The sequence below is a fragment of the Dunckerocampus dactyliophorus genome, chromosome 8, assembly GCF_027744805.1.
Source record: "Dunckerocampus dactyliophorus isolate RoL2022-P2 chromosome 8, RoL_Ddac_1.1, whole genome shotgun sequence".
NCBI lineage: Eukaryota > Metazoa > Chordata > Actinopteri > Syngnathiformes > Syngnathidae > Dunckerocampus > Dunckerocampus dactyliophorus.
In genome coordinates this window covers 3,645,222-3,668,497 of record NC_072826.1, presented here as the reverse complement: position 1 = coordinate 3,668,497, position 23,276 = coordinate 3,645,222, and the positions used below count along the sequence as shown (strand labels likewise).

The 23,276-nt window shown below is 40.8% G+C and overlaps 1 protein-coding gene across 1 annotated transcript in view; it reads left to right on the top strand.

Annotated features, from left to right (window-relative positions):
• ca16b (carbonic anhydrase XVI b) overlaps window positions 1–23,276 on the top strand; it is a 159,587-nt gene that overhangs the window by 23,668 nt on the left and 112,643 nt on the right. The gene's annotated exons all lie outside the window — the stretch shown is intronic.

Here is a 23,276-nt window from a genome sequence, read left to right as displayed (position 1 = left end):
CCCTGTCGGTGGTTAGCGAAGTCGGGTTTAAACGCTTCATTGAGCACCTCAAACCTTGCTACGTTATGCCTAGCCGCCACGACATTGAGAATAAAACTATACTATAAACTATATCGATGCGTAAAAAAGTAAATGGGTCCGTTTTTCTCAGACCTACTGTTGCTGATTATTGTTGTTCATGTATACAATATGTATGAAAAGAATAAAATAATACAATGTTGTGTCATATTATGGTATTATTTTGAAATGCATTTCTACAAGTAATTAACTTCCTCCTTTGTGAGAAAAAAAAAAAGCCTGACCCTAATAGACGCTTGGTCCTTTCTGCAGTAAAGATGAGAATAAACACTCCAGGCCACTCTACAGTATGAGGAACTACAATGTAACAGGAAAAAACATTCTATTGCTGGGCGAAAGAAGTGATTCCATTCCTAACATGTTCCGGCAATGGCAGTAAATAAATACATAGCGGCTCAGCGTGACCTTCAGGTAAACACAAACAACACACCGAGGGAATCATAATGCGTGCTATGACATTGTCAACTTTGCATTGCCAGTATTGAGCTCCAATGTCAATACTAATAATACTAATAGATCCTTCCCCCTCAGATCTGTTGTGCTACATGTTTGCAATGTACATCTGCAGCTCATAAGCCAAAGCAAATAAAGCATGCACGGCCCAGCGCTAATAATAATGAGCACCCACCGCAAAGAGGTTGCTACGATCCATCGCGTTTGCTCGTCACGGCTTTTATTTATCGTTTCTAAATTCAGCCTTCAAAGTATTGATTAGAGAGCAGCATCAAAGAGCGCTTAAAGAGGGAAGCAAGGGAGTTCTGACTTGCTTGTATGGCCCTGGGCAGGCGTGAAGATCCTGTTTTGGAGGTGATGCATGCAAAGTCCTCATGTACTCGTTATTATTTATGGATAACACTGAGTCATTTGGCCAGTGCATAGCTGCAGGTTAGATATATTTATATACAAAGTGTTGTTTTTTGCCACATCCTGGGGAGGATTAAACACAAAAGCAGTCTGATGATACAACACTTTCTCGACTTGTATACATTTTTATGAGGGGTGTAATCAGATTGTTTTGATACGGAACATTTGCTGCAGATGGAGACGTGTAGCAAGTAGAACTGCCTTGCGATATAGTCACAATTACAGTCGAATGAATCTGTTCCTAAAGGTCCGACAAAAAAAATGAAACGTACGAAAACCAAAGCAATTTTTCCCATAAGACAAAATAGAAATCAAATAGAAATATCAACACAAAGCACATTTTATACAGAATAATGACAAATGAAATGGATAAATGAACATTTTATTGGCACACATTCTAAAAATGTAAAAAACAGCAATGGAAAATGGAAAAAACACAGTCATTTTTACGACAATAAAAACAAAATATTAGGAGAATAAAGTCATAATATGAAGAGAAAAATAAAGTTGATATATTTATGCAATTATATTTTAAAGTTGTAATATTATGAGAAATGAGCAAACGAAAGAATAGTGTTGCAATTTTAAGAAAATCAGGTTGGGTAAAAGTTAGAATGTTATGATAAAAAAAAGTCAAATTATAATGAGAATAAAGTCATAATCAGAAAAAATACAAGAAAATTGAAATATTTGTGGAAATAATAAAATAAAATAAAAAGGAAAAGTGAGCAAAAAAAGCTCAATATAAGGAGAAAACGTTGATAATAATATGAATAATACGTTTTGTCACTGATAACACAAAGCTGAGATGCAGGCTGTTTTTTTCCTTTAAATATAAAAATCGTCTGCCAAAATGTAAAAGTGGCCCCCGCAGTATGCGGCCCTCGGTGGAAACAGTTTGAAGACCCCTGCTTTAAAGAGTTCGAGCTGCATACGTGCTCACTTGAACTATACTGTAAACTTCATCATCATCATCATCATCACGCGCACTGGCCTGGCTCACTGTCTCTTATGTGTCTCCGTTAAACCATTCCCCCTGCAATTATGTTCACTAAGGATCCTTTACATTACAGTAACAGACCTTCTTTATCAGTTCCGACATTTGCAACTTTTTTTGGCAACATGGTGGGTTAATTTATATATGTATGTACTACGTAGTGCGCTTGAACACCTCTTCAGCACACGGCGCACAGTGCTTATTAGGAGGAAGAAAGGAGATGTGTGCGTTCTATGAACCAAAAAACCACCCACACACACATAATAAAGATGATTCTGTCTATAGTGTCCCAACCCTAAAAGACCCACTATTCATTCTTCACAGGCTTGCGTCGCCAATGCTTTTGCACTCGATTGTGCCGACAAGCTGACTGCCGGCAAGATAACCATGGCAGTGTAGGGAAACTGAGACATATTGGTGATAATTTCCTCAAAAACAGAACCTTACAAAAACTGGGGTTGATAAAAACTGAGGTCCCACTGTACAGTGCGGTCCAGCCTTTGGCTAGCGGGAGAACTACGGTCTGGCCTCTGGCCTCTGGGTGAACTACGTAAACGTACAAAGACAAGTGAAGAACTCGAAAGCAGTGTGCCGCAATTGTTCCGTGGAGATGCTGAGCAGGGCTGAAAGCTGGAACTAATAATGCTGCACTTAGGCAGCATCAGGAACTTAACTTTACTAAAAATATGCATTTATGATATTCAGTTTTATAGCATCTTATTCTTTCTGACTGAACGCTGAATCATACTGAAAGGAATGACCTTGTGGGCGCCATGATACTTAAGCGATCCACTCGCCACATCAGCAGTATGACAGTTGACAGTAAATTAATAGCTCTCTGACACCGTCAATCAAAACAGAGCATTATTATCTTTGCAGAGGCGGAAGTGTTGATGCAGCTCCCTGTAATGGATATCATTTGACGGTGCAAGCTGTAATAACGCTGGGTGTTTTGTTATGCCACTGTGCCTTGAGACAGGTGGAAGATTCTTTATTGTCGTCTCTAAGAGGAAGAGGTCTCCTAAAGAGGTCACTACCCTTGAATTTGTTTAATCTTGTTAATGGTTTTCATCAGAGCCCCTGATGCACTTAATCAGCGGCCACTCTTGGCTATTTAATGCACTTAATTCACTGTAGTAGCGCTGCCCTTGAAGTGCACGCGACAGCAGATTGACACCATTTAGATTTATTGAATCATTTTACCCTTTTCTTTGGAGTGTCCCTTTGCCCACCGTCGAGTTCCGTACTGGAAGTCGGGACATTTTAATTCGTTAGACATGCTTCTTGTCGGACAATAGAACAATAGTTCTTTATCAGCTTCTTATCTGTGTAGACTAAATACCAGGATGTGCCCCGTTTTTCTATTCAAGACTGTTTGAATACACTCAAGACTTTGATCTGGATTTGTCACAAATAACCACGCATGCAACACACGGCCTCATCAGCAGACACGAGCAAGCAAATGAGTGACGTTAATCTTGATGAATGGAAGTCTGACTTACAGTCATGCGAAAAAAATATGTTGTTTGTGCTCAAAATGCTGGCATAGAGTCGTCCCTCGTTCCTTCATTCACGGGACACACCTATTCCGCCTAGAAAGCCCGCTATTAAAACGCCTCCAAAAAGCTCCAACAAGGTTTTATGGTTTTATATCCATGCTGTGAGCATGTAGTAACAGCTACATTCATGATAACATGGAATACTTACAGTATTTTGCTCATTTGAAGCATTAGCGGAACTTCCTTCCTGGGTGCATTGTTTTCACATAGCAACTTAGAAAGGAACGCTACAGCTAACGTTAACTTTTCTAAACTCAAAAACAAAAACACAGCAGCAATAGCGGCAGCTCCGATATGTAGCGTTACCTTTCGCTAGGGGCCTGAGGCGTTGTGAGCGAGTGTGTGGTGAAGCTAGTCGCTAGCCGGCTAGTAGCTAGCCGGTGTGGTGTGATGAGGTCTCACTACGCCAGTAAAGTAGTTCTTGGGCATAACAACGTTAATAACAATAATAATAACAATGTCGCTGTAGCTTGGGTTATATGCAGGTCACAATATGTATCTGTTTTCATATCAATAGAATGCACAGAAAAGAGAAAAAAGTGCACTTTTCCTTTAAGGTGTGTACCAATTTTTGTGGTGATTCGGCTAAACACCTTTCAGTGGGCAGAGCTGTGGGAGCAATTTCATGTGAACCCGACTCATGGGGGTTTAATAACAGTGCCGCCATGTTGGGTGTTTGTCAGAAAATAATAGCACAGACAACACAGTAGGAGTGCAGGTTTTGCCAAATTGTCACCTCTTTTGTGTGCAGCAGTTCAGGAGTACAAGAGTTAGCTTACACAAACTAAAAAAATGAGGATGCATGTCCACGATAAAAACATGTGGACATGCTCATATATATCTTTTTGCATACTACTCTTTTTAGCATTTAGATAGAAACTGCAGTGCTATCAAATTCACAAACTGACACTTTGAGACCAGTTTTATTATGAGTTCAGCCTCCAAGAATGCTGGGTGTTGTGACAGTTTTCACTTAAAAACACTCTTTGATAAACATTCCCTCAAAGAAATTTCTGACCACTTGGTTTGTCTACCAAGTCCATGCCAAAGCACCAGGTGGTGCTATAACCTTTAACTGTAAGCCTTTTGGTAGCCAATCAGAAGCCTGGAGAATTGGAATCATTTTTTCCCATAAGAAATAATGTAAATCTAATTAATCCATTCCAGAAAGCCAAAAGTGTCAAAACAAAACATGATTTTATAGTTTACAGTTTCAGTCACCTCTCGTTTATAGTGGAGAATTGGGCCTAGACCTGACCGCGACGAATTAATTTCCGTGGTATAGGATTCGATGTTAATAAATAGAATATTTTTGTAGTAAATACTGTAGTAAGAGCATAGAAAACCTGTTTATGACTTCCTAAATACAGTTTGGTTTTGAACATTAGAGCCCTGTAGACATGAAATAACACCCCTATAGTCACCTTTACACTCCTGTTGTTCATTGTTTACACCATATTGCAACTCTTATGCTGCAGGGACTTGAGACGGCCGCTAGCTTGCAAGCTCGCGAGCTAACAAGCTAACAAGTTAGCCTCAAATTTATGTCTTCTAAACTTAAAGGGAAATTGCATCTTTTTTGGGAATTTGGTCCATCTTCCACAATTCTTATGTGAGACACCCATTCCACCTATAAAGCCTTTTGAAAAAAACTCCAAAAAGCACCAACAATGCTCCATTTACATAATGTGACCTGCATATTAACCAAGCTATTATTATTATCATTAACGTTGTTACGCCCAAGAACTACGTTAGTGGCGTAGTGACACCTCACCACACCACACCGACTAGCTACTAGCAGGCTAGCGACTAGCTTCACCAAACACTCGCTCACAATATTATAGATGCTTGTTTTGTTTTCAACATGTTCCGTTTTAATTTGGTGTTTTTCTAGATACCAAGAGCTGAAAAGTAATTTTTGAGAAAATGTTCACAATCCAGGATTTCAAAGATAACCGTGTTTGTGTTTACTCACAATATATAAGTTGCAATGGATGTGTAGAAGTACTTGATGATCTTCCGATGTGCAGGCCTGCCAGCAAGATAAACACACACAAACACAAAGCCAACATATCTGGCAGACCATCATGTGGTGTTTACAGGTCGCTGTAATCCACCGATCCCTCGGGTCGATGAGCAAGTCGCGCCGGACCGTCGGGGAGCGATTGACGCTCCGATTAATTGATTTTCCTTGAGAGGTGGTGGCAGCGGGCAGGTGGTGGAGGTGCGATACAACCTGATGAGCACTGGCAAGGCCGTGAAGCTGCCGTTATTACACTCTCCTCGCAAATGTGCATACACATGGAGGCCGCGTTTGTTGATTTTATTTTTACATAATTTTTTAATACCACAGTTGAGTCCTCTTCTCGTGCAAAGTCAGCTGGGATTGGCTCCAGAGAATGAATAAATGTTTAATAGCCTGCTGTGTCTTTTACTGACACAAGACAATGTACATGTCCTGATCCAAATTTTAAGAGCAGTTGAAAAATTGCAAGAATTTAAATTTTGCTGGAATTCTGTCGGACCTTAAGGAGGTTCTAAGTAGAGCTTCAAAATACAAAAATAAGAAATGGGAGTGAGTGACTAAGCAATTTATTGCAATGAAGCATTATAGCAAAATAGGCTTTTCATCAGACGATCAAAAGTTTAAGAGCACAGCCTTTAAAAGCCCAAATGTTGGCAAAAATGTGGATCGAATGTGATTTAGTGTCAGGTATTCACACTGTCAGGATCTCTCGAAGGCTAAGGGAAAAAAGCTTTCTCTCTTTGAACGCTGTGGGATTGTTGAGCTGCATAAGCAAGGCCCCTCACAGTGCGACATTGCTGTTGAGGTTGGACGCAGTAAGACAGTCATTTCACACTTCTTCAAACATCCTGACGCTCATGGAACAAAAAAGTCAAGTGAGAGACCCCAAAAAATGAGCCGGAGGATTCCAATGGCTGTCCGTCAAGACACGGGACCATCCTCGGCCCAAATGAAGGTTGTTACTGGTGCCGAGTGCAGTCCAATAACCATCAGAAAACATCTGCCAGAGACGGCTTTTAAGAACAAAAAAAAAAGGCCTTCAAAGGCCTCATCTCCTTCAACGCCACAACATTGGGCGTTTGGAATTTGTAGGAGAGCAGCAAACATGGGACATTGAAAGGTGGAAGAAAGTTTTATTCTCCCTTGACGGTCCTGATGGCTTCCAACGTTACTGGCATGGCAAGGAGATCCCACCTGAGATGTTTTCCACTCGGCACAGTGGAGGTGGCGCCATCATGATCCCTCAATGGAACAATGGAGCTTAGGGTTGTGCAGGGGCGTCAAACGGCAGCCGGCTATGTAGGGATGTTGCAGGGGGGCATCCCTCATGACTGATGGCCCTCATCTGTGTGGTAATGGCTGGCTTTTTCAACAGGACAACGCTGCATCATCCGACCATCCTGCATGTTCCCCTCATTTAAACCCAATGGACAACATTTGGGGATGGATGGCAACGGAAGTTTACAAAAATGGACATCAGCTCCAGACAGTGGATGCCCTCCGCAACCACGAAACAGCAATTTTTAACTCATTAATTAATTATTGAAAAAATGCGGTAGAGTGAGGGCGCAATGTTTGAACCACGAAGTGGGGAGGGACGACTGTGTTACCCTTACATAACCAAAACTTTCATTGCAAATTGCATATTTGCAATCCTAAAACGAAAGTTGGAAGTAATTCCAAACTGCGGACATACTGAGTCGGCAAGCTTGTTGCCGTGTGTCATCACTTGCGCATCGTTGTCGTTATCAGCAGAGAAAAAAATGATACCGTTATGAAGAGAAATCTCATTTTTATGCCAGTATCTGCTACGGCATTGCTGCATTACAGTCAGTCTTGGCGCCTCCTGCTGATGGAGTCCTTAATTATGCACAAATCCTAGTCGCGATTCAACATGGTTTTTTGACATGTGTCCAAAAATACACCTTGCAAGTGTTTCCATGCTGTTGTCGGGTTGCGAGAGGGTGACAGGCTCAGATGAGATTTTAATGAGAAGGCCTTATCCGCATTTTCACCCAAACAGACTGCAGTCTAAGTGCAGCCTAATGAGCAAGATGAGTATGCCTTCTTTGCCCTTCCTCCTATTTTGCTTGCTTTGTTCTTCAAGTTCCCCTGATGAATCTCAAGCTAAATTGTTTTCTCTTTGCATGGTGGTCCAAGGCCGGAATACACACAATGCCCACAAGGGTGTGTGTACCGTTTTGGGTGTGTGTTTGTGTGTTCAAAGTTGGTGCAGCTTTTTCTGGTGCTTGACTATTTCTACATCTCGTCTCAATGTCTCTCCAGGAAGTTGCCTTTCAGTTTCCCAGCAGCCAGCCTGGCGTTGAAGCAAACATATCAGCACTGTTGAATGTTTGCACCACCTGTCAATTAACGTGTGAATAAAAAGCCAGCCACTGGTGAAAAAAATAAAAATCATGACAACTTGTCAAAGTAAATGGGAAGGTAAATTTCTAAATTAACTATTGGATTTTTCCTCTCCCCCCGAGGACCTGCTTTTAACACCAAGCTACAAGACTTAATTGTGCTGTAATACGGCTACATTTCTTTGGCCCAAGGGCTTCTTGTGTACTCTTTGCTGAACCTGCTTGTTTGCTTTTAGCTGTGTAGGCCGAAATATCAGCATTGGGATTTGAATACTTGTTTTATTATTTCTGAGCTCGACGTCCTGGCCCCCTAAGGCTAGTCTCCCTGCGTCGGATCTTTGGCTGATCGTGGCAACTTCTCATGTCGGCGGGGGTCTCTGGTGTGACTTGAACACTTCCGGGGATATGGAGTCACCCACATCAGGAATGAGAAACACACGCACTTTTTTTGACTGACTGTACAGAGGTATTTATGTACTGTGTATATATTTTTTATGGACCGTAATCCCTCGTTTATCACGGTTAATTGGTTCCAGACGAAGTAGGATTCCTTATTTATAACTGGAATATTTTTGTAGAGCATAGAAAACCTGTTTACAACCTTCTAAATTCATTTTTTAACATTCGTAGAGCCCCCTGGACATGAAAAAAATAGGTAATTTCTAATAAAATTAGTAATCAATTAATAAAAAGGCCCACCCCCCTCTTTAGGATGATTTGTTTGCTATATGATATGAAAAAAGGAACCATAAAAGGAACCATAAAATCACCTGCATTTAGACAAAAACCTATTTTACTCACTTTTTCAAGAGAACATGCAGTATATCACTGGTGAAACTTACAGAGGAGGTGATGCCTTCTTCAAGGAGACTTTGGATGTGCGATTACATTGGTGGAGCTCTAGCAGGACTTGCAGGTAGCACGGAGGTGAGACAGCAGTCGGTGAACCCGGTGTCTTCCACCGCTGACAAAAGCTGCTCATCTCGTCCGATGAATTTAATTATTTTTTCGGGTTTTTTGCTTAACCTTCTGACTGTCATGCACATACGGGCGAATGTCGTCCATAGTTTTGGCTGTGTTAGCTGCCGTTTGACTGATGATCACATCGTGAGCCTTGAAAACGCACCGTACTTTGTTCTTCAAATGGCGTATTCAATTAAAGCTTTTTAACGTGCTACCCCGCCAGATAGTTTTCCGGGGATGTGCTGGCAGTTAAACAACATGTCAGACATGTTTGTTTTTGTTTTGGCATGCCTGCGCAGTGTGAAGGAAAGTGGGAGGAGGACGCTACCCAAGACACTACACTGCACGCAGAGATCGCTGCAGGCTGCAAAAGTACGAGCCACAGGTGATTGGCTTCTGTGATTGCCGTTGAAAGGCATTTATCGGCATAAGACAAAAGACGTTTTTATAGCTTTACATGCATAAAACAATTCTAAATGCATATAAATGATGAACGAAAGGGATAAATGAACATTTAAGCGTACTTTTACCTTCACTGAGGACGTGACTGTTCCCAGAGACACAATGTGGCACCGAGATCAAACACCAACTTATAAGCAACCTTAAATGTTCATTTATTCCTTTCATTCACCATTTATTTGTTTTCATATGCATTTCCAATTATTTTCTGCGTGTACAACTGTAGTTGTAAAATTATTTTTGGCTTTCTGGAACGGTTTAATTGGATTGACATGATTTCATATGGGAAATTCAGATTCAGTTGACGTCCATGTCGGTTCCGTATACAATCCTGTCCTGTCATTTGTCTTTCTAGTAATTACAGTAAATTGTTTATAAAAGTATTAGTAATTACAGTATTTATCATTATTTATTACCTAATAAAATACGGTAAAAATGTGCATATTTCAGACATAGTTGCAAATGTTGATTAATCATGATTAATTAATTTGAAAACTGATGAATCTGATCATCATTTGAAAAATAAAAATACAATAATTATTCACACTCTTTAAACTTTTACTGTTGCATTTGTTTGCATCGTTACATAAGAAAATTACAGACAATTGGAATCTTTTAAAAAGATGCTTTATTTTAGGAATTGATATATATTGATGATATATATATTGATTTATATTTTATTGATTCACTAGACAAACGGTGAAATATTTCAATGTATTTCTTCATTTCCTAATCATTTTGGTAGTAGTTATGATATCATATAGTTCAATAAACTGTAGTTATTTTTATTATAGTTTGCAGCTAATAAAACCCCCAAATACAGTATCTCATCACATTTGGAAAAAATGTCAAAAGGGTCAATGCTGGAAACTACCTGTTCGTCTGCTAATCCAAAAAATGAACTGAAAAACCTTGAATTGGTCTCTTTGTCTTAATTCAGATCCTGGAATGAAATCCATTTCGCAGCGTATTATTGGAGAAGTACCAATAAATGAATTTGCAGTTTTTCATCTTTCACCAGAAAACATCATTAAAGCTGTTTACACAAAATCTAAGCAGTTGTGTTTTGCATTTTGTTCCCAAACTGAATTGTGACATTAAAACCGAGGTACGGACCGGAATGCGATTATGGTGTACCGTTACACCGCTAATATTTTTGAAATATAATAAAGGTCTAGGACAAATCCAAAGGGAAAGTGAAGAGAATGAAAATAAAACCTGCGATGAGCATTTGTCAAGAAGTTTGTGCGTTTGAGCGATTCCCAACTCAAGAGAAGCAGATGTCATTTGACAGTTGCCTGGATGTGTTGCTGATGAGATTGTACAGACAGCAGCTGTCTCTCTCTGTGTGCACCATTTTTTGCTGTTGTTTTTAATTCTTCATATGCAAAGCAATTTCAATCGGGAGCCATTACACACTGTGAAAGCACCCCCCAGCTCACTTCTGTTTGTTGCAAATTCACACAAAATAATAGGACATTTTTTTCCTTCTGTCTAATTAGTCAATTTAATGGTGGGCCTTCTCTCAGCCTCTAATTTAAGGAAATGGTGGGAAGAGGAATGGGGTTTGCTTCCCTTTCAGTCAAAGTGTCCAAAGTGAAGTCTGCTGATGAATGTCAAGCAGGCTGCTGGGCAGGAACGCCAAAGACTGATTGACATGCGTGGAAATGTTGCATTTGATCCAGCTGTTACGTCTGACACGTCGCACTTTTTAGGCATATATGCGGGGGCAAGCGCTCACACGAGGTTGGCAAAATTGCAGTGTTAATTTTCACCTTTTGGAAGTGAAGGTTGTTCACCTTACAAGGTGAAAGCATATCAGGGAACATGTCTTTTTTTTTTCATTCAGTGTAGGGAAGCTCTTGTCAGTTTTCTCATTATAATGGCGGGTGACATCACGGCGTAATGGTTGCAAGAAGCTATTCCAGTCATGCCGCCACCTCCAAGGTGAAACACGCCGTACATCACGGTTTTTGCCCTCGACCCGTAGAGCCCAGTGGAGGCAATTTACTTCCAAAAATGACATATCCTGTACTTGCTTTAATTGCTCACAATTTATACACAGGGGCGTGTCAAGTAAAATAGGACAGCTTTAGCTTTTTGTCATCGTGGTCACTTGGAGGTGCGACTATGGCCCAACTGAACCTTTTGGAAACTGGACAGGCAGGAAGTAACGTTTGAACATGCTTAACTGCCATACAAGTGTAAAAGAAGTAGTTACCGTATTTTCCGGACTTTGAGTCACACTTTTTTTCATAGTTTGGCTGATCCTGCGACCTACCCTGTATGTTAAATCAGGTGCAAAGTGCATTCATTTTTTTTATTGGTCATATTGGTACAAATAGCAAAAAATCGCTGGGCGTCATTTGTCTCTGAGCCGTATCCCTGCGGACTGTCACCTCTCCATTCTGTGATGAAGACGCTCTCATCTCAACTTCTGCGACGGACCGCCGCAGCCATCTTGTTTATGTGGGTGTTACACAGAGGAAGGAGACCCGAGCGTCTTCGTCACATACGAATGGAGAGGCGACAAATTTAACGTAGAGCGATTTGTGAGGTCTGATTTTTTTCGAGCAGGCATTTTTCTGATGCTTACTCTTTTGAACGCTTATTGTTTTGAGAATCCACACTCCTTACTTGTGAAACCCCAGTGACTACTTGGAACTATGTTGTTCGTCATCGAACTCTGACCAGAACTGGACTTTGGGGACCGAGTGAGGGGTGAGTCGCTGTTGATGGGACTTCACTGCTGATGGGGATGTCCAAAAATTGGATAAATTGTTGGATAAATTGTTTTCATTTTACGCAAATACGGTGTGTACATTATTTCAGAGTAGGCCTACGCATGCACGGCACACTTGTGTTTGGTGAATTTTGTTGTTGTAACATTTTAAAAAAGACTGCAATTTGTACAAGTTTATAAGCTGCGTAATGTTTTGTGCTCCAGACAGTTTTATTTTTTACTGCAAGAGGAGGCGAAATTGCTCTTTTGATGGTAAAGGTTGCCGACCCCTGCGCTGGGAGAATGGCGTAGTGTTTCACTCTAGCTGGATCTGCCGAGCACGCAGCAACGTTACTCTCTGCCTGGGGGGAGTAAAAGTAAAAAGTAGTGGTCACCGTCGACTCTCACTAAGTCTGCCATGATTAGCGATAGCAAACGCTCTGTCTATGTTGCTGGTCTTGATGCAAGTAGCCTTCGTTGCTATGGGCTCTGTGAAATCAATGTGCCCAGGAAGGAATCTCTAGTATTGCTTAAAATGAGCAAAATGCTGTAAGTATTACATGTTATCATGAATGTACCTCCTACTACATGCTCACAGAATGTACAGTACAGTAAATAAAACCATAAAACCATGGCAATATTTTAGTAGACAGCTCTGCAGGCGGACGAGGTGAATCCCATTACGTGCAATGTTAGCTGCCTCGTGTTAGCAGTTTTTCTCTCTTTAGAAGGCACAGAAAAGAGAAAGAGGACTGTGGATGATTGGTAAATATCCAAAACAAGTGCAGTTTTCCTTTAACGTGACAAATAGCAGCCCCTTTATTCTATGTTCTTGTCATTGCTGACAAACTCGGCCCAAAAGTGAACCCAGCAACTGCTTGATGGATTTAAACTGCCAAAGTCTGCACTTTAGATTTTTGGCACAAATTGGCATAAAAAAAAACATGATTAAGTGATGAGTTTGGCATCGTCTCAGTCTCGCATCATGGTCCTGATGTTATAATTACTCACACAATTTGTGCCCAGAAATAGTCTCAAGCTAGCAAAATGTGAAAATGATGTTGGGCGTCCGGCCCTCATTTGCAACATTCATGTTGGCACGGATTCACCTCACTGTCTTGCTAATTATTATAGTCATTAGCAGAGGTGGCATTCAGGTAGCTGCTTTCAAGGCGGGAGGTCGTAGCGGCTTCCGCTAATTAACGCCAAGCCCAAAGTGCCACTTGATGACTCGCCAAAAAAAAAAAAAAAAAGTGTCTTAAAGTGGAATGTGAAAAGTGCCAGCAAAGGAATGCAACTGGAGGTCATGTCAACATTGTAGTGGTCACATTCTCCACTCCAAATGGGTGTAAGTTCAGTTTCTTATAGATTATTCGGAATATTAGATGGAGTTCTCTACCTTAAAGTGTTCTGACTGTTATCAGAACAAATACAACATGTCACAAATAAACCCAGCAGTCAAACCTCACATAAAAGCAAGGCAGCTGCTTGTTCACCCAAAGGACACAATAGAATAGATTTTACTTCATATCGGTGTTGGTTTTTCTGCTGATGATATCGTGTGCAAGTGATGATGTCATGCTCTGTCATCAATTACAGTAATCCCTCGTCACTCTGCGCTTAAAAAAATAAAAAAAGATATATAAAAAACATAGAGAGCCCTATGATTGCGGACAAAATCGCAAAATTGGTCAACAAAAACGGAACCTATTGTTAAACTCGGAATCTTGCGGAAGTTGACACGTGAATAAAATGCTGTCATTGTGAGGAGGCGGAATGCTAGCGTGGGGAACGACACAAACGAAATATGTCGAAAAGATGACCTGAATCACCGGCGAAAGTTGGCTGAAAAACGCCTCTTACGGAGCGTGAGTGGAAGCTAGCGGGGGTTAGCTTAGTTAGCAGAGCATGCTAGTGTGTGTGGGCGACTGCGGTTGTACAGTATGAGTGTGTTTACACTGTGTTGTCTTTTTCCGCTTGGTAATGCAAGCGAGCGTTTTGCGATGCCTGCTGACGTCGTGGAAGTTCTGAGTGAAATACGGACAATTTTTCAAAAGACAACCCCTTCAGTAGCGGCCATTTTATACGATTTTGACTGATCTTTCAAGGCAAACAGAACATTGTGTTCTGTGGCTGTATAGACATGGAACCTAAAAGAAAGATTAGACTCCCATCATTCATCAGGAAAAGAAGTTTGTTTTTACCTTTTTCCGTTCTTTAGTAATCAGCAGTAGAACATACGTACGTTTCAGGAAAATATCAGTTCCCGACGCGAAAAGGGAGAAAACCAGCTTTATGTGAAAAGATACATTTTAAGCATAACTTTCACTTTGACACAAATATTTTTTGCTTTTGTGACAGCTCAAATATCTGAACAACTACACCAACACAAACAACACAAAAAGGTTTTGTTTTACATCAAAATAACAATTATTTACAAATGTAACACCATGTGTGTGCACGCGTGTATGCGTGTATGCACGCGCGCACGCCTGTGTGTGCATGTGCATGCGTTAAAAGTTCCCTACAATGCGTAACCTTTTGCACGCTACACTCCTCCACGCTCTCTCACTTCCTCCTTCCTGTCATGTGTGTTTTTTTGTCATGTGTGTTCTGTCATCACCTATTTGCCTCTCGTGCAAAAAAAAATAAATGTAAAAGACGTATAAATACATTGTTGAGATCGGGCATTCGGGTTCTAAAAAGGTACAACTACGTCTTTGGTGTTGAATGAGATAATCACAAGCACAGGCATTATGGTTTGTTGAGGATTTTGTAGCAATGTGTGCATCCCATGAGAAAAGTTAGCCAAGCTACATCTGCGATTGGCCAATGATGTATTGCATCATTCAATTTAAGGATTTTTTGCATTTAATTTAAGGACATTTTATTTACTATCGCAAAATTACACACTCTATGCTGGTAAAATCAATGTAAAAGGTAAAAATGGGAATTCTCTAAAATGAAAACGGCATTTGGGAAAAAATATGCTTATTTAAGCAATTTTTACATATTTTTTGAAATATGAAATAAATGAACTAAATGAACTAAAATGCAAATATGAGAAGGCATTCATTCACAAGACGCATTCAAAGACGTTGTGATGGTATGTAGTATCCTACACTGGCCACTAGGCGTCATTGATGAGACAATAGCCACCACAGGAAGTAGTGTACAGAAACCGGAAGTAAAACAAGAAACTTTCTCAATGCTAACATGTGTAAGTCATATTTATGTCCTGTCTGTCTCATTTTAGCTTATTATGTCTACTATGTTGGGTAATAGGAGTGTAAAGGTGACTAAAGTGGTATTATTTCATGTCTAGAGGGCTCTAATAATTTTAAAAACTGAATTTAGAAGGTTGTAAACTGCATTAAACGAGGGATTACTGTATAACTAACAAGGTAGTCTGAATATAAGAAACTGAACTATTGAATAAGAAGACCCAATGAACATAATGGAGCCATAATCATTGGGTTTGGGACAGAGAGACATTGGGGGAGTCAGTACTCATCTGAGGAGGTTCTATTTATGGCTGCAAACATGACATTTTTTTGTCTTTACAGGCCTTTTTTCATTTTAGGAGCCAGTGGTTATTTACTGCCATTGAATAAGAGCACAAGATTTCAGTCAGCAGCAGAGCATTCTTCCCCTAAGATTGACTTTGTAAAAGGTTAAAAAAACAAAATCCCTCCCCCTGTCCCGAGTTGCCCAAGTCCTTAATTTATGTATTTGTTCTTTACTGCACAGCCTTTGGTCACATGACAAAAAAAAATCCCAGTGTTTTGATCTGGACAAGAGTGCTGAACCGAAAGTGTGAACGCAGCCTGAATTTCTTTTTATTTCGTAGTCTTTTGCCCCTTTCAGTGCACACTGGATCAACTCAATAATATCAGTGAATGTGTTCCTCGCCCAGCACGGCTTCTTATTTGCCCTATTGAATGAGTCAGCGCACAGTGTTGAGCCCTGCTATGATTTACCTGCTCTTGGACCTACGGCGAGCCTCTGGGGCTGCGCTGAACTTTCACGCCGTGGCAGCAGCAGCACCAAAAAGCAAAGCGAAAGTCGTCGCCGTCTGACTGGCCCAGCATGTAGCTTTGCTTATTATTCAAAGCGAGAACGGCATCAAAAACAAGCCCGGTGTTCTATTTGTAGGCTTTTTTGTTACATTTAGAAGCTATATCGTGCACATTTTTTTTTCCATGAAAGATGTTCAAATCAGCTGTCACTGTTTGCATAAGTCGGAATAGTCCAAAGTTAGAGCGTACACACTTGTACCAGATGATGCTGCTAGTTTGGCAAGATCAAGCCTGAATATCCACCACTGCAATCTACCAGCACAATGCAGTGGCTCCCCTGCATAGTCGACATTTAGAATTTGGGAGTCCACAAATTTGTGTGTTTTAGTAAAAAAAAAAACAAAAAAAAGAGTATAAAGAAAAAAAAAATGTTACATTTTTTTTATTGTTGAAAACATATCTCATATACCCAAAGTCGGTAGTATCTTCTAAATATGTGATAAGAAAGTCTAAATTGTAGAGGTGCTCGATATTGCCTTTGTTACCGATATCAACCAATACCCATGTTGGCAGCAGCTCTTCCCTCAAACTGATGTCAGGTCACATCTTGTGGAATGAGTCAACACACTATTCATCGTTTGCTGCAATGCCACTGGATTGCATTTCACAAATAAGCGCCGTGCAAAATAAGACAAATACTGCAATATGCAATACAGTTGTCCTTCATTTTAGGATATTTACATTTTTTAATAAAAAATGAACTGAATACCTAAAGAGTTGCCGATTAATTGGATCATCCATTCATTTATTCATTGTTGCAGGTGTAGAACAAAGTAAAGTGAGTAATACAGTATTATCAACTGGTATAGATGGGTAGTCGCTCACTTCTTACCATTATTTTGCTGCGTAGTGTGAGTACGTGTGACTCAGAGTGATTCTTCCCGAGGTGTGATATTAGATTAGAAGTATGGATAGATACTTTACTCCCCCTTTCGCATAACGAGCATTTTGCAGTCATTACATTGCATATACAGTATGCAATCTGGCGAAGGCAAAAAGGAAAAACTTGGTAATAATTCCACACCGCCGACATACTGAGCAGCTTGCGGAGCGGCGTACCGCCGCTCGCCGCTTTACAGGCAGATGGAGGTGGCGCCACAACAGACAGAAGCACAGTTGTAGCGCTGGCCTGATGACCAGGCTAAAGGCTAGATCGTGACTCCGATTCCATCTGGTCTATAGATCATCTTTCTCATCATTCATCAGTGGTGAGTTTGTATACATTTTATCATTTAAAATAAGCATGTGAGGCATGTTTAGGACTTCAGCCTGGATTGTGCTTCTTCGCATTTAGCTTGTTAGCTTGCATTGTTGCGAGGGAACGATTTGCAATTGAAGAGAGACTTTTGGAGCTCAAGCCAATCTAATGTTGTGTACCATTTCCCTGTTCAGTATTACATGAAGAAAATATATTATATGTAAATGCATTGGAAAAAAAACTGTTAATATTTACGTAGAGAAATCCTTTTTGCAGGATGATATGCAAATCAAGTACATCTTTTTGCGTTTATCACATAAAATCAAAACAGTATTAATGAGAACAGGTTGTGGGTGTGGCCTGTTTCTCCTGAAGTCCACCACCATTTGGTCTTAGTGGTTTGAAAAGCAGCTGGTTCGCGTCGCACCAGTTGACGAAGTCCTGGACCAGTTTTCTGTACTCACCTTCGTGTCCCCTCCTGATACCGTACATACCACAATGGCCGTGTCATCCTTGAACTTCTGTGCACGGCAGAGCTCAGAGTTGTACTGAAAGTCGGACGTGTACAGGGTAAACAGAACATGAGAGATTGCGGTTCTCCAGTGCTGCTGGTCACAGTGTTGGACCTACAGTTCCCCAGTCCCATGAACTGATGTCTGTCCGTCTTCTCAACCTGAAGACAAAGACCTTCAAAGACTGTGACACACAAGCGCTTAAGCGGGGACAGACGGAACTAAGAGTCCAGTTAAGCAGAACAAAGCAAAGGAGCATCACAGAAGGAAAATAGAACAACATGAAGGACCGTCACTGGCTACAGCTCAAAGAGAGTTTGTTGTTATTAACATTGTTATTGGGGGTGAGAAAAATCATCGATTCTTAGATGCATTGCGATGCGGACATTGACGATTATTAATCAATTCATAAATGCCAATAATCGATGCTGACGGAACACAAAAAGATGTAAAGCGGAAGTGCCGTCTGGACAGTTTATGGTGTTCCACCTAAGTGGAAGACGCTACCAGAATGGCTGAGCGTAAACTCCGACCCGCACCCGCGGGATTTAAAGCGAGCACCTGGAAGCACTTTGGCTTTCCCGTAGTTGAAGGTAAAAATGAGCTGGACAACAGCCAGACGAGCTTCAAATATTTTGGGACAAATATGAGAAACCACATAGCACTTTCCCACCGAACCAGTCTTTATTATTTATTTGAGAATAATGGCAGATTTTTTATGTTGGTTACTAAGAATATGTAGAAATTTTATACATGCTGCTACTGGCGCACTTCGCTTTTCCTGTTGGTTCTGTGCAATGGGAAATACGTTGGTAGATGTAACCTTCCAATTGATAAAAGATAATGGAAGTAAATTCATCTGTTTCATCTTTATTTTAATTGTGGATCATTACAAATATTCTTTGGTTTTGTAGTACACAGTGAGTAAAAAGAAATCATATATAGAAGAAATTATGCATCAAAAAACGGACAAATTCTTAATCACAAAAAAGATGCATCGAGAATGATTTTATCATCGCATCGCATCGTAATCGCTTCAAATCGTGAGGTGGCCAGAGATTCCCATCCCTAATTGTTAAGTCCAACAACTACGTTACTGGTGTTGTGACACCTCACCACACCACACTGGCTAGCGACTAGCCGGCTAGCGACTAGCTTCACCACACGCTCGCTCACAATGCCTCAGGCCACTAGCGAAAGGTAACGCTAAGTATTGGAGCTGCCACCAATGCCGCTCTTTTTTGTTTTTGAGTTTGTAAAAGTTAACGCTAGGTGTAGCGTTTCTTTCTATGTTGCTATGTGAAATCAATGCACCCAGGAAAGACGTTCCGCTAATGCTTAAAATGAGCAAAATGCTGTTTTTCATGTTATCATGTTATCATGTAGCTGTTACTACATGCTCACAGCATGGATATAAAACCATAAAACCTTGTTGGAGCTTTTAATGTTTTAGTAGCGGCCGTTCCAGAAGGAATAGGTGTGTCCCATTACGTGCATTAATTACCTGCCTCTTTTTAGCTGTTTTTTAATCTTTAGAACGCACAGAAAAGGGAAGGACGTGTGTGTTCATGTCTCACATAAGGATTGTGGATGATGGGCAAAATTCCCAAAAAACTGCACTTTTCCTTTTAAATAACAAAAGTTAGTAAACACTGAATCCTGATTTTCCGATGCAGAAATTACGTCATTTTATAAAATTGTAATTTAGCACACCCAAAAGTCATTTTTTTCAGTGTTGGTGGGCATTTAATGCAATGTTTTCTCTATCATAATATTTTTTGATTACTGTTAAAAACCTGTTTCACGCTAACTCCATGGATGCAATTGAAATTTGAACTAGTCTTGCTGATTTCTAATGCAGGTAAAAAGCTCCTGTGGTGGTTGTTAGGCTGTTGTTGTGTTTTTTCCAAGGGTCTCGGGGGGGTTCTTGGCTTGTTGTTGAGCGTGATATTATGGAACAAATAGCTTGGTCGAGGCGCTGAAGAGATTGCCCTCGGGGTGATGAAAAGTGGGGAAGAAGTTTGTATGCGCAGACATTACATGCTCTTTTGATCCACTGGGCCTTTGAAGGCTTGTTCCTGCCTAACATCCTTGAGATAATCAGAGGTAAAACAAAAAAAACTAAAATAATGTCCAAGATAAAGACACGGTAGCTCTGTAAGTAGTCCGTCATTTAGCATCTATGAGGGTTTAAGTGCGGCGAGGCTCTCCTCCTGCACAGAATGCATTTTCTGCTTGCCTCAATCAGAGATGCTGTGACTTTAATCCTTCGCCCTCGGGGGACGGCTGACATGGATGAGAGTAAACTGTTGACACGGAGCTGTCTCCTATACTCTTTGATCAAAGCCTGCGCGGCCCTCCTGTTTCACAACCTGCCCTTCAAATGTTGCTCACAGCCTCACTCTCTGTTCCACACGCAATATTTGAATCCACACGCACGCACGGATGCGATCACAAAGCGGCTATTTATGACGTTTCCACCGTGGCCTCCGTGACCCTACCTCCGAGCACAATGCGTTCGATTTTGGAACGCACTCAGCGTCTTAGTGAATGATTTTTGTTGTATTTTTGGAGGCGGTAATGTGCTGACTTCACATGCAATGGAGGGCCTGGCCTGATGCTGTGCTGTTTAATTAATCCCCAATAATGACGCAACCATCAGCAACAGCTAAGATTATTAGTCGTGGCTGCAGATGTGGGGCTAGTGTGTGTGGGTGTGGTGATGAGGTGCACATATGTGTGGAGATACATACCAACTACCTTAACTCACAGTGGCGTTATATTGACATATCTCTTTTATTGTATACGGCAATTAAACGCATGTACATGGAGATTTATTTTTGGAAAGCACCATACAGATAAATACTTGTAACCCCAAAGCACTAGTAACTTTGAAAAAATTAGGGAGAATTAAATATTTTGTCCCCCTTGTCCCACGCTCCTGATCTTCACAGAGTTTCATGGAAATAATTTTAAACAGTCTCGAAGGATGCCATGCGTGAAAATGCCAGTTTAGTGGCATATTTTTCCCCCCAAAATGTATTTATGATACCGTATTGACCTGACTATAAGATGACCTTGACTATAAGATGACCCATTTTTCATTGATCATCATTATCTTAAAATTTGTATCATGAAGGCTGCATTATTCTGAAGCCCTCCTAAACGCCAGGGGGCAGTGTTCCTGTGAGTGAGCAACCACAGCTATTTAGCTTCCTGAGTAGTAGTAGTAGTAGTGGTAGTAGTAGTAGTAGTAGTAGTAGTAGTCGTGAACAACTACAAAACGTGAATTATGTATAAAAAAAAATCCAACCAATCCATCTCCAGCGGGAGGCTTAGAGGGGGAGGGCCGAGCTAGCGTGGCTTACGCGGGCGCTATGGCGCTGTAGCGTAATGAAGCCTAGTCTCATCCACTGTTGTTTGCTAATTTGCTAACAACTTTTGGCCTCTCTGTTGCAGCGATGGGAATTATTTTGACATGTCTGTTTTATTTTATTAGGGTTTTGGTTCTTGATTATTTTCTGCCATACCATCCTGTGAGGACAGATATTTTTTCATGCCCCCAGCTCTCCATTTGGGGGCGTGCACAGCAACACCAGCTGTTCCTTGAGACGAGTTTCATGTTAGTCTTCAAAAGTTTCCAAGAAAAGGACCAGAAATAATCACACGGTAAATGGAAAAAAATTAACTTGATAATTTTGCCAGCCTCCAGGTATTGCCATGTGCGTGTGGGTCTGTTGTTTTTTTTTGTCTCTCGCCTGCAAACAGACAGGAAGAGAGTTCACTCTGTTCTGTGCATTGGTTTCAGAAACTATGCGCTTCATAGAACAACGGCGTTCCATAGAACAACAGTGAACAGAGTGAGATCTCTCGTCAGTCATACAGTCGCTTTGTCTCTCTGGGGGCAGGCGGGGCCGCTAGCATTCACTCACAACAAAAGAGTGGAGCTTCGTGAGGAGCAAAGCGAGGTAACGTTGCACACATTAGGAGGGGAAAAGATGCTTGCACAGCCAAATGCCACAGCCCCCGTGTGTGAGAAGGTGAGCTCATCAACATGAACGAGCCAGTATGCTGAATTTATTCGAAAGGGTTAGCAACATCAAAGGCAACAAAACAAACTTGCCTGCCTCAAACATATCCACCCGACCCAGTTTTCCCATCTCTGAAACAACTTAAACATCAAGAAGCAGAGCCTTCTTCGTTCTGACAGTCAACACTCAATGAGACGTTTGGTCGGTAGAGTAAATACAAACGGAAATGGTGTGCATTCACAGAAAGTCATGGCAAACGAGATGCTGCTCTTTAATAGAGCCAGTGTTTCAAGAAGTGCTGCAAATGTTTGACAGACCGTACGAGTTGCCTGTGAGAAAATACATATCACAAACGCCAAGTAAAAGGTGACATATTAAATGAAATATTGCATTATTATGATATATTATTATACATTATTATTGTTATCATAACATTAATGGTTTATTTGTTTGACGATAACGTTGTTTAGTGTCAATTTGTGGGGCAATACAATTTAAAACACACCTACTTTGTTTTGTGACACAGTTAAATAAAAAGTTTTTGTCCAGCCATATTTTTTTTATACCTTTCTTAAAATTCATGTTAAAAATCTCCTCTCGTCTCGTTCTCGAGGACCCAATCTCATGCAGGGTCTCGTCTCGTGAGTTGGGTGTCTCGTGAAATCCCTAGTATGAGACGTGTTAACATGCGGCGTTCCGATGCCTTGTACTGTACGCAGTTGGAACGGCAAGCTACATTGACTGACAGTCCCGTTGTAATGTGTTCATGAGCGAGGGCGAACAGGAAGTGCCAAATCTGTGGCGGTTCAAATGTATTGTTTATAAATGAATGAACGTATGGGAAACACTTGTCTTCACTTTTGGATGTAATCCTCAAAAGCATTTGTAACTTGAAGAAAATGTTGAAGTAATGCTGGATTTGGAATTGAATGTTTGTCCTTGACCCACGCGGCTCCTTTTGACACGCTTTCCCGGAAATTAATATATTCATATTTATTAATATACCCCCCCAAATTTTGTGTAATTAATCAAATCTCTGTGCTAAAAACATTGCGTGGTTCACAAATTTTCTAAATGAAGTTTTCGATTTCATCATTTTCCAGTTGACATTGTGTGGCGGCACATCAGTGGTGCAGCTGAGTTCCAGGCCAGCTGCTGCTGAAATGGATGTAATTGTTGCTAACCGCCGGAGTGCACGACGCATCACAAGCTCTGCAGGCTGGCAAATCTTGTTTTCTGCAGGTCTTGATGGTGATGATCATTGCCAGCCATTCAGGCTTTGTGTCAAACGATGCTTACTGGACTGAAAGCAAGAGCTTTTTTTTTTTTCTTCTTCCCACTGGCGCACGTGTCTTAGCATTCCTTGTTCCTCGGGAGAAGACGATGGGGTGGTAGGATTTTGCTCAAGTGTATTTTGATCAT